Here is an 11,334-nt window from a genome sequence, read left to right as displayed (position 1 = left end):
CTTCTTCTTCTAATGGTAGTGAACTAGGAGTTGGACTTTGGAGCAAGTGTTCAATTAAGTCATCCTCATCTTGTTTTCCTCCTCCTATGGTTGCTTCCAAAGCATAAAGTTGGGTAGAATAAACCTCATCTTCTTCCTCCTCCTCCAACCATAAAGGTAAATCATGCTCTAGGGTAGGTTGAGCAGGAGGGTATAGGACTAATTGTTTGGACATATGCCCATTCTTGATGGTCATATTCCCAGCTTTGCAGCTAATATAAGCATCAGTTGTGGCCAACCATGGCCTCCCAAGGATGAGAGGGTAACCAGTAAGCTTAGCCTTAGGCTAGAGAACTAGGAAATCTACAGGGTACTCCCATGAGTCAATGGAGACCATCACATCCTCCACAATTCCCTCAGGGTGACTGTGGAACGGTTTGCAAGTTGCAGAACTGTTGTGGTCTTCCTCAATGACCCTTGGAGTTTGAGCTTGAGCATGGTGTCCCTGGTCATCACATTAATGGTAGTGCCAATGTCAATCAGAGTGTGTGGGACAATGGTGCCATTGATGTGCACATCTACTATAGGGCTTCTAGGGTCCAAATATTTTGGATATATTACCTACCCAACATTAAGTCAGACAACTGCCCAATGACATTAATGGTAGGGGCATCCATTTTTATTCTTCCTAGATGCTTGAAGCACTTCTCCTTAATCAACTTATTGTAAATGGGAACATCCTTGATTTCCTGGAGAAGGGGGATCTTTACACATAGATTTTTCAATTCTCCCAGAAGTTCAATTTCTTCTGGGGTAGGTTGGAGTAGTTGGGCTAATCTCTTAGGAAAGGGTGGATCTACTTTAAGGTTGCTTTCCTCTCATTCTTCCTCAACCTCCCTATGTGGAGGGGGGGGTTGGTTATTAGGGATAATTCTCCCAAATCTTGGGTTGATCTCCTGGATTTCTACAACATAAGATGGGTATGATGTCTCTCCACTGTATACTTGTTGAGTCTGCATATTGTTTGTGTTCGAATTTGGTTGGGAAGGAATCTAGGGTTTCTTAGGTGGAGCAGAGTGTAGGAGTTGTGGTTGGGTAGGTGGTGGAGGAAATAGGGCTGGAACATTGTTGAATCAGGGCCTCCACCCCTGGAGTGGTGTATTCCACTGAGGTTGTGGTTGAACATAAGGTTGAAATGACTAGTTTCCTGGTTGGGAATGATACTGAGATGTATAAGACCAAGGAGGGGGTGTAGACCAGGAAGGATGAGCAGGGGGTCTCAAAGAAGGTATAGTTGTGATTTGGTTTGGGTTGTAATATGCATGGGATGACCCTTGCATACCCTGCTGGTATGGTCTAGGACCAAGAGGCCTCCTTTGGTTGATGTAGCAAAGCTGCTCAGTGACCCCTTCAGCTCCTTGATATACATCTTTGAGTCCAGGTAAATAAGGGCACTTGTTTGTGGAGTGGTTTTCTTCACAGACTGAGCAAATCTTAACATAGTTCAATGGAAATTTGTTCCTAGGATGCCTCCTCGTGCATTTAGGACAAAATATGGCTAGGGCTCTTTCTGATTCCTCTTGCTTCCTTTTGATGTTCATGGTGTCTAATTGCAAGGCAACAATTTGCAGCATGTCACTTTTGAAATCTACCAGCATATTTCCAATTTCACCCTTGATGGATGAGTGGGAGGATGATGTACTGGCCATAGGTTGACTACCCCTATCCTTTTTCCTGGTTGCCCTAGAATGGTTTCTAAATACAGTCTGAATATCCTCACAGGGTAATTGGTAGATATCTCCTCCTGCTATCATATGTAAGGTATCCAGAAGATCCTCCCTTACCCCTCTAATCAGGACCAACTTTAGTGACTCAAGGTCAAGTGTGCACCTGGCCCTTTTGTAACTGAGCTGGAATCTTTCTTCACAGTCTTCTAAGGATTCATCTTGGCCTATGGTCATCCTAAAAATATATTCTTTAGTATCCTTTGACCTACAGTAGTCCCTATATTTTTTGTTAAAATCTTGTTGCATCTGAGCCCAATTTGTGACGCTATATCCAGGTAAACCCATGAACCAGCGCAATGTTGCATCCTTGAGGGTAGATGGAAATAGTTTTATCTTTTTTCTCATCATCTGTATAGTCATAGGTTCGGCATATAACAACAAATTCAAATAAGAAAGTGTTAGGGTCCTCTGTGGTCAGGCCATGGAAATGAGGTAGAGCAAAGGGGCTTATATTCTTCATCTTACTATCCCCATTGGTCTCCCTGATGGGGAAGGCACCCTCAATTCTCTCTCTATTTCCTTTGTCATTTCGGTTTTCAGCCATTGGTTTAGTAGGAATGGGTTCTTCCTTTTCTTCTTCCCCTGTAGGTTCCTCAAATATGTAAGGTTTCTCACCTAAAGGGTCTTCCAATTCACCATAATTGAAGAAGAGCGAAGGTTGACTGTTGGATGCAGTGGGGGTATTTGACAAGAATTTCCCTAAATTGTCTATATTCCTACGAGGCATGAAAGGAAATGTTTTTGGGTTGGTTTTTGTAAGATTTTTTATATTTTTAAGATGGAAAGTACTCTGCAGAAAGGAAATTGTTGATTGAATGAAAAACCACTAACAAGAAAAACTACTTGTTGAATTGAAATTCTACTTGCAGAACAAAAAGGAAAGCAGATAATGACAACTGAAAAAAAAAGAGAGGAATAAACTAGATTACTTTTGCAAAAATAAACTAATGGAACAAAACAGGATAAGAAGTAGAAGAAAAGAAAGTTGGAGACTAGAAATAGAAGAAAGAAGTAATCACATTCTACTTAGACACCTCCCCAGCAACGGTGCCAAAAAGTGATGAACCTAGGTATTGCAACAAGAGTGCTTCAACTCCCAGGGCTACCAGCTTTACTTATCAACTCGGGGTTCGTACAAACTTGGAGGTGATAGTGCTATATGCATAAGTAAAAGTGAAGGTAGTGCCTGTTGTCATTTCTCATCTGGCAAGAGACCCTAGGGGTTCCAAGCCAGACTTATTTAGGGTCAGAAGAAGCTTAATTCTTTGATGGAAGAAGAGAAAATCTATTCTAAGAGAGAGCTACTCTACTGCAGTAATGAAGAAAACAACATGTAATGCTAAACCACACCATAACCTAATTAACCAATTAAATAGCTATGCTAAGAAAAATTGCTAAATCAATCACTAACCTAATGCTGCTATCTAAGTTGTAGAGGTAAAGAGCATCAAACTATACTAAGGTGTAAGCAATAAACTTAAGCTAAATCGCTTTTCAAGCAGAAGAGAAATCGAAGGTCGAAATCAGTGAAAGGAGGACGTAAGGAAGCAGTAGTTCATAAGAACCGTTGGATCGTCCAACGAACAAAAGATGAACGGCGAAGATCTTATCGCGAAGGCTTAAGTGAATAGATGGATGAACGCACGGGATGAACGACTGAGGTCTTATCGTGGAGGTTAAGTCAAGAGATGGACGGACAGGGTAATGAAGCGATGAACGGCTGAGATCTTATCATGCAGATTAAGTCAAGAGATGGACAGACAGGGTAATGAAGTGATGAATGGCAGAGATCGTATCGCAAGAAAAAGAAATGTGTGGAAATGATGGAGTGGGTTTCTAAGGTAGTAAGTAGTTTCTCACGCGCCCTCAAGGCTATAAGCGGAATTCTGAAATTTCACGCGATTAGCCTTACTGCGCGACACGTAGCATGAGAAAACCACTTTTCTCGCGTGCTCTCGGGCAGATAACGGTCGTGCAATAATTCGCGCGAGATTGCGCGATAGCCGTTGGATTAGGTGGGGCTGATCAACAAGTGGAGATCGGCCAAGCTAGTTGGCGATTGGGTAATGTGATATTCATCAGATCAGGCGAGGCAGATCAACGGTGGGGGTTTAAAGTGCATAAAGTGTTGAGGTGACGCGATAGCCATTGGATCAAGAGACAGATCGACGGTAGAGATTAAAGTGCATAAAGTAAGTGGAAGACTTCACACGAGGCAACAATTGGAGAAAATAATGAATCAGATGGTGATTGTGAAGGTTTGTTGTGGATCGGATGGTGAGGAAGCGATGCATGAAGAACATGCTGAAGGAGGTTTCAAAGGAAAATGGAAAAACCATTGAGGGTGAACGAGTAACTGCATCAAACGACAAACTCCATAGCTCATGTGAGAACCAGAAACCTATGTTTTTGGGGTTGTTGAAGAGTCTCTTCCTCAAGACATGGTCCCAAAGGGAGGAGATGATGTTGAGACACCTATGCACAACCTTATGGTGATATTTTTCTCCTAGCTAACCTGTAAACTGAAAGAAGTCACAAATGGAAGTAAACTACAACAAATGCAGCTATTGAAACAAATAAACAGAAAACCATGAATCTACTTAAGTAAATGAACAGAACCAGGAAGCTACTTAAGCAAATGAAAAAACTACAACAAATGCAGCTACTGAAACAAATAAACAAAAAACCATGAATCTACTTAAGCAAATGAACAGAACCAGGAAGCTACTTAAGAAAATGAACAATGAAAACCGGGAATCTATGCTAGCATATATGTATAGTAAAGAGGAGCTTTGGCTGCTCAGGTTGGGCCCTAACCCAAGAGCTTCAACCCTCTCAGTTAACTCAGTGCTGGCTCAAAACGAAACTCATTCTCATTATCAAAACCATGGATTACATAATAAATTGTCACAAGTCTTGTAGCTCAGAAATAAAGCAGGGTTTTACAATAATAATTTGAATCCTACTGAGGTCCTAAGCCTCTCTATTTATACATCTGAAGTCTCCAACAACTTCCTTCCCATTAGGGAGGCTAGGCTCCCCACTCAAGATAAATTGGTTTATCTCACTTTCACTTGCTCTGATGTCTTCTAGTCTTCAAAGTGATGGTTGTTTGCACTCCGAGTTGATGGAGGAATATTTGAATGGAGCGGTAGTAAATGAGGAGTGTTATAGACATTTTTGGGCACTACAACCCCAATCATAAATGTCCATAAAACAAGGGCTCCTAAGTGCCTAAAAGTGTTGTTCCAACCCCTAAAAGAACAAGGTCAACTGATTATAGCATCTCCCAGAAGTTCTCCATGAAAAACTACTCAGAACTGGTCAAAATTGGACCATCTCACCTGCTCCATGGTCAAAGTGCACTGCATCCCACCTAAATGCACACGGGAGGTGCGATGCATACTAAAAATCCCTTCTATGGGGTGCGATGGGAGAGAGTGGACAAATGGTAGGGTCAATCTGTGAGGTGAAGGATCATGGAATCTTCCAGAAACTTCTCCTGTGACACTTGCCTCTCTGCATTCGCCCAGGGATGAGTAAGAGATCATCAATCTTCAAGTGGAATCAAGAACTATCAAGGAGAGGACACTAATCAAATCTCAGAAGCTAACTCACCCCCCTTGCAAACATCTATATATGGATCCCTCATACCAAAGATCCAAAGGCTGGAATTTTGTATCTTGTAAGGAAGTGCTGCTGGTTTCTTGGTGTAACATCATAGTGTTGGGTGATCTAAGCTTTTCATGAGGTGAAGAAGGGCTTTCTTGCTGAGAGGATGACGTTGGGTCAGAGCAATTGGTTGTAATCCTCTTTGCTATTCTTGATTATTAATAAAACTATTTGAGTTTTCCTCCACATTCTTGTATGATTGATGATATATGCATTTGTGTGGTCAATAAATATCTGATTCTATATTGTTTATGATAGTAGATCTTTGTTCTTGGATAGTGTTATGCTTCTTTGATTCTATAGGTACTCTTTGAAGCTAGGTAAACGAGGAAGCAAGTGGCAAAGGTCTATCAGAAGGGAGAGGAATCAAGCAAGGAACCAAGCGCAAGACAGAGGTTGGTCTCCTTCTTTCCCCTCTTATCTATCTCTCATAAAGGAAAATGAAAGTGGTTTTAGTTTGTTTGTTTCTAAGGTAGCTACCAGCCTTAGTGGGACTAGCAGCTCTGCATAGACACTAGATTTCCCGATAACAAAATGGTGACCATACTGGGGAGCGAATAGATTGTTTGTTTGTCTATATTTGTTTGCTTTATAAACTTACAGACGGAGCCTGAAGTCAAGCCAGCTAGCCTTCAAACTGCATTTGCTATGCAAGTGCAAAGTAGATCAATGCTGCTTTAGTCTATCTCCGGGTTTTTTTTTATGAATTGAACAATCGATTTACAAGCTCTCTAATTGCCCTTGTGGTGGCTCTAGTAACCTCCTTAGATCTACCCCTGTGATTTATTTACTGATTACCACTTGCTCGGCCAAAATCCCTGAACTGTGCTGCAAACTGTGATCAAGAACTGGATCAAAAGTCTCGCACTGTACCATCGCACCCTCTCTTCAAGGATCTCAGTATGCATCGCACTTCCCGTGTGTTGTAGGTGGGATGCATACTGGAATCCCTGTGTAACAGGTGCACTGATCAGAAAGGGCTAATTTTGCCTTCAGACTTTGGTTTTTTCACTCTTTTCAGCTCTATTCAGGAGTTTTTCTGTTTGTAGTCAGTATACCTCTATTGGAAACCCCCTTCCTTGCCATTATTCCGCCTCTATTGTGCAAAGAACTGTAAATGTTTTTATGTATTGTGATCCATTTTCAGTTCTCTTTTACAAAGAAGTAGCGTAATTGAACTGTCGTTTCTTGATTTGGAAGTGTCGCAAGTGTCGTTTTCAGTCATAGAAGAGAATCCGATTGTTCTTGATAGTCGATTACACTGTTACTCTTGTATTTGATTTGAATTAATAGTTTTTCAAGTGTCGAAAGCAAGTTTTCAATTCCAAATAATAAAGTGTCGTCATTGTCTTCATTTTGTCTTGAAAAGAAACTTGTTAGTAATGTTGCTTTAAAAATAATTCAGATTTGCGCATAGCTTTCTTTTTATCATTCACACATTAAGAAGGTTGAAAACAAATAGATGCATGTGCATTTGCATTTAGACTATTTGTTGGTTTGATTAAGGACAATGCATATAGTGTGTGCTCTCTGCTCTATGTTGAAAGAATATCGTCTTTCTTTCCTTAGTAGCTAGGATTTTCATTGCAAAAAGAAGATTAAACCATTGTTTATCATCTTAGATTGCATTTTAGGAATTGTATATCTACATCATGCGGTGAACCTGAAAAGAAAATTTCTTAAGCAAGATCAACTGTAAAATAAATTTAATGAATCTAAAAACGCTTTGGAACCTAACGCACAACATTTAGAAGTCTAGGCTAGAGACGTATTTCGGTGTTGTAAAGCCTGGTAACTGTTGTTTTCATTGTTGGTTGGGTGATTCCTCCACTTTGAGACGATAAGTGCCAGTACGGACTTGTGCTCCCACGTACCGTCGAGTATATATTGGGAGACCACAATAGGCTTTATCGTTTATCCATAGGAAGCCGTGTCTGCCGCCCTATCGATCGCAATGCACTGAACACAGCATTCGGGAAGATTGACTGCCGTACCGTAAAAAGTATTCTGCAATTTTGTGATTGGTTTGGTAATCCCTCTGTCTATATTTCCAGAGTAGTCTCTTTCGTTCCTTTTCAGACTCCTTAAAGGAAAAGGTCCATCTGAGCACTTGTCACTTCAAGCTCATTAAAAATCGAAGGCGACTAGAGTCATCTTTTGTTTTTTCTCAACTCTTAAAAATTGAAAAAACAAGTTGTGTCAAAGCATCTAAAATTCATTTAATTCGGAAACATATTTCCCCTTTATTTTTAGTTGATCGAGTAATCCGCAATCATGGAAGAAAGTCAATTGAAACCCCATTGTTCGCAAAGGCTTATGAGTCAACCGTCTTTGTCTCCAAAATCAAAACTGTTACGGACAAAGCGAACTCGTTTAGAAGGTTCCAAATCCCCTGGTAAGGTTAGAACAAGTGTTCCAACACCATCGGAAACTCCGGTTACTCCAACCATTTCTGGTATCCCTGCCTTTACAGAAGAAGTTCCGCAGCCACCAAAGGACAGTAGAGCTGATCCTAGTGTGAAGGTAAACACTTGTATTACTGAACCAGCTCCATCTACAGCTGATTCGGAAGGTGTTATTCCCCAAACATCGGTCGCTGCAGATTCTATACCTTCTTCGGCACCAGAAATATTTTACGGACCTGACAGTCTACCTCTTCCACTTGGTCTGATTGCTATAGAAGAGATTGTGGAGGATCCTCCATCTAGTACTTCATCGCACTTTGGAGTTAGGATCACCCTATATCCTTCTTCATCAGAAATTAGTCTACCATTATCGGAAGCTCCTGTAGAATTGTTAGGAAATATTTTGGATAGACTAGAAATGTATAAACAATCGTCGACATATAGGACTGTGTCATCCAACAGAGCAATGGCAGAACTTCCTGCTGTCACTCCAACAATGTTTGTCGGCATACCATCTGTCCCGACTAGCTCTCAATCGCTAGATGGGGCCCACTCAAGGGCTATTTTGACAGTATGGTCCGTTCCCGTTTGTTCATCCAGAATAATATCTGGGAACTCTTATGTTGAGTCTCAGCAAATTGATCCTTCACGGTGTCAATTTGGGCAGTCTGGTCCTCAAGGACAAACAATTCCTTTGAGTATCGGATTACCGCCGTATGGGGGGCAATATACCCTTTCATTGTCTCCTCCGGGAGGACAACCATACGAGAGTTCACAACAAAATTCAGGTTATGCTGGAATTACATCTAGCGGTTGGGTGCCAATATTGCCTCAACAACCAAGAGTTGTATACTCAATGCAACAATGTTTACCTATGTCTAATATACCAACTATGCCGGCTATTGTAATGGTGTCGCAAGTACAAGCGTTGCCTGTTGTATGCCAACCTCAGGTTTCTTAGGTTGTAATGCAACAACCTCTTGTCCCTGCGACTCAACCACAATCGCCAACTAGTGGAATGACACAGGCCCAAACGGGTACAATTACCCCTCATCTTGGTCAAATAGTCAGTATTGGACAATAGCACATGGCTTCACAACCATGGCTGGTGCAATATCAACAACCGCAATTCCAACAAGTATACCAAGGATCTGAGCAACAAATCTTTGCAAATAGTGGGCAACCGTATATTCAAAACGGTCAAAATCAACCATTCTATAATGGTTATTCCCATCAACCTTACCAAAGTTACCAGCATCAAATGCATTATGCTGGTATGCAAAGACCAACTGCTCAGGCAATTCCATCTTATCCTGGGTATGCTTCGCCAAACCTGAATCAACAGTTACCCTTCGTGGCGACTTTAGAGTTACCAGATCTAAATCGGCTAACGAACGATCCAATTGCTTACGCCCCTTGGTGGCCAACGATTCCGCATAAACTTCCATCAGATATTCCTAAATTTAATGGGAATCCGGGTGAAGACCCATCGAATCATGTGATGACATTTCATTTGTGGTGTTCATCAAACACCCTAAACGATGATTCGATTAGGCTTCGCCTTTTTCAAAGAATGTTAACTGGTCCGACAGCAAAATGGTATATCGAATTACCTAGAGCTTCGTTTGATAACTTCAGTGCCCTAGCCACAACCTTTTTAACCCATTTTCAGTTACCCATAAGGTACGAAATGGGAACAGAACTTCTTACCAATTTCAAGCAACGACGGTCAATCACATATTCGATCATATTCATGAGTGGCAACGTCGTCGTAGAATGGTAAAAACGTATGTTCCTGATCAGATTTTAGCTGAATGGTTTATTAAGTCATTATTACCTTCCATTATAGAAGATGTGGCAAAGGGAGGAGTCGTCACTGAAGAGCAAGTTATTGCTTGTGCGCAATATTTAGACTTGATTTATACTCAGTTTGGCACGCTCTATGATAAAATCCCTGACGCTCCCAGGCCGGAATTTTCCGTTCCTCCTCCTCCTAAATCGAACAATGACTCTCATGCCGGCGATGGCGTGATTGGTACGACAGACACGAAATCAACAAAGGCTACATCTAAAAAGGCCCGTAAGATTTCTAGTCAAAATGCAAAAGAAGAACTTCTCGCCTCGGAAGTAAATGTCGTCTCAACTGAAAAAGGCAAAGAAACCAAGCAACCAGGGAGAAAGAAGAAAAAAAAAGGGAAGAAGAAGAAACAGGAGGAATCATCACCTGAAAAGTCTTCTTCAAACCCTTCTGGAGATAAGAAACCAAATCGTCCATGTCTTATATGTGATGAGGATCATTGGACAAGAGATTGTCCATATAAATCAGAGCTTAGAAAATTCTTCAAGAATTCGAAAACCTTGGCGATATTAACTGATCCGTTTCCAAATCCAGGAACAAATCTGGTTGCCAATGATAATGCTTCCCCGTCCCAAGTGCTGATGTTGTCGGTTTCGAAACAGCAAAATGATGCTTTGATAACGACAAGGAATAAAGATTACGGGAATCCACAGCTGTCGAACAACAAGGATAAAGATCAACCTAGTAGTTTGACAACAACTTCGATAGAAGTTGTGCCACCCATCATTCCAGAGCTAACAATAAAACCGCCAAAGGGAGTAGTACACAAGTCGACATTTAATCCTCGTGCCAGAGTAGCACAACATTATAATATAGTGGAAGATCTGGCCCAATCACCATCCGCTATGTCGACACTTGAGGTACTGCAAAATTGCCCCTCCCAAAAGCAGGCTTTATTATCAGCAATAGGTGGGATTGACCCAAAGGATTCTAATCTTGTGTCCTTTAATCACAAAGGATATGATCCTCAGTTACCAGCTCAACTAGCTTTCCTCATTCAAGTGAAAGCCCTCAACAAAATTGTTCATCGAACAATTATTGATGAGGGGGCATCTACATGTATTATGTCGATGAGTTGCTGGAAAACTTTAGGATCTCCAACCTTGTCGCGATCTTCGATGACATTAAAAGAATTTGATGGACGAACATATACCCCATATGGGATTCTAAGTAACTTGTAAGTTGAACTGGGGGGAAAAACAATAGAAATAGATGTTGAAGTAATCGACGGAAACCTCGATTACAACATCCTACTGGGAAGGCCCTGGATATATGCTATGGATGCCATTGTGTTGACCTACTTTAGGAAGATTGCATTTCCTTTTCAAGGAGGAATTACAATCGTCGACCAACAAACATTTCTCCCCAACAATTCCCAAGTTACGGGAAGCATTCCGATGATCCATGGAAGCTCCCATTCGCTTCAAAATATCGGAGTAGGCCTACTAAAAGACCCTATACTAATGGGGACTTTTTCCCTCCCACCTCCAATCAATCTGGCGGAAGTGGCGACGGTAGGAACCTACATTATGATATATTCTATTCAAAAGATCTCAGAAAATGATATTAACATGGATCATCTGCAGGTATTGCCACCAAGCCCAATAGAAATATTGTAGCAATCAATGTTTTT

This window comes from Pinus tabuliformis, chromosome 5_2 (assembly GCF_031772625.1).
Source record: "Pinus tabuliformis cultivar Carrire ecotype Pingquan chromosome 5_2, CPIR1, whole genome shotgun sequence".
In the NCBI taxonomy this organism is placed as follows: Eukaryota; Viridiplantae; Streptophyta; class Pinopsida; order Pinales; family Pinaceae; genus Pinus; species Pinus tabuliformis.
Note: the sequence above shows the minus strand (reverse complement) of the source record.